The sequence below is a fragment of the Aegilops tauschii genome, chromosome 7, assembly GCF_002575655.3.
Source record: "Aegilops tauschii subsp. strangulata cultivar AL8/78 chromosome 7, Aet v6.0, whole genome shotgun sequence".
Taxonomy (NCBI): Eukaryota; Viridiplantae; Streptophyta; class Magnoliopsida; order Poales; family Poaceae; genus Aegilops; species Aegilops tauschii.
Genome location: NC_053041.3, coordinates 333,078,324 through 333,079,805, shown reverse-complemented (window position 1 = coordinate 333,079,805; position 1,482 = coordinate 333,078,324).

Here is a 1,482-nt window from a genome sequence, read left to right as displayed (position 1 = left end):
TGGAAATCCAAAACAGAGTAACAAAATACTGGACTCGAACTAGGACTGGTGGCGGAGATGAATCTGGTGGAACTCGGACTGGTGGCGGAGATGAATCTGGTGGAACTCGGACTGGTGGCGGAGATGAATCTGGTGAAACTCGGACTGGTGGCGGATATATGTTGCAGGTGGACTCGGATTGGCGTGATGGCGGCGGATATGTGGTGGCGTATATGGACTCAGATTGGCGGTGAATATGTGGTGGTGGTATATGGCAGTGGCGATGAAGTTGGTGCGGTGGTGGTATATGGCAGCAGCAATGATGATGATGCGGTGGTGATATATGGCAGCGACACGTGAGAACTTGTGAACAAAACTCGAAACTCTAAAGGACTAGACGCTAAGACTAGCAACTTGACACGACGATGCAACCGCAAATTCAACAAAGCAAATACAGAAAAGATTATGCAAAGGCTCATATTGGTTCGGATATGATGAACTAACCCTAGATTTTTTGGCTTTTTCGTGGACTGTAGGTATGAAGAACAGACTCGATCCAAACTATGAAAAACTGTAAAATCTCACCGAGCAACCTAGAAATCTGATACCACTTGATAGAGGCAAAGGTGTCCCGTCTTTCGACGAGATGGGGGCTATCATTTTGGAGGAAGTCGACTTTGACGATCCGACTACGAACGTGCGAGGACGTCGCGCCTTAGCAATCGCTAAACCAACTCCGAGAGGTTATTGACCATGCCGGAGCACGATCAACCTGACCACAAAGGTCTGTTTCCTACAGGCAAACGAAGAACAAGCAAGAAACTAAGATTGCAGTCTGGATATTGCGAATATAAGAGGAAAGCTTTATTGATCAAGGTGGGGTTCTGTGACGCCTTTGTCTAGTCGTTGAACGCAAACGAAGTACGTGAAGTTGCAGCTATGGTGAACTTTAATCTAAACAAAACCCAAAGTCTAAACGGTGCCCTAAGGGCTGTATATATGGAGGAAGAGGAGGGGAATTTCGTGTCCCCTGGGGGACGGGTCCGAAACCAACCCTATCTCTTGTTTCCCCACACATACGGACTCTAAAAACAGCCTATACTCAAGTATTTCGAAATTACATGGGCCTGGCCCAATAATAAGGTGGCGCAGCACCTATAATAGCCTCTGGACGAAATTTATGAAGTGGCATCTTGTATATTTTGTCCAAGGCTTCATGCACTCATTATGGTGGCTTCAAAGTCCTGAAATAATCACTTGTAATTCCGTTCTTGTTCCCCTTGCGCATGCCATCATCTACATGCTTGGTCTTGCTCCAGTGTTCATCCCTCTTATCCATGCCAGGCCCTTCATTTGTAAGCAAAATATATGTGTCCAATTTAGGCATCATCATATTCACATGAACATTAGAATCTTTACCAAGAAACGAAAGTACCTGATAATTTAATTGGCGTGCGCGAGCTCTAGTAATTGGTCCAGTATATGTAGTAGTAGGGGTTGTGG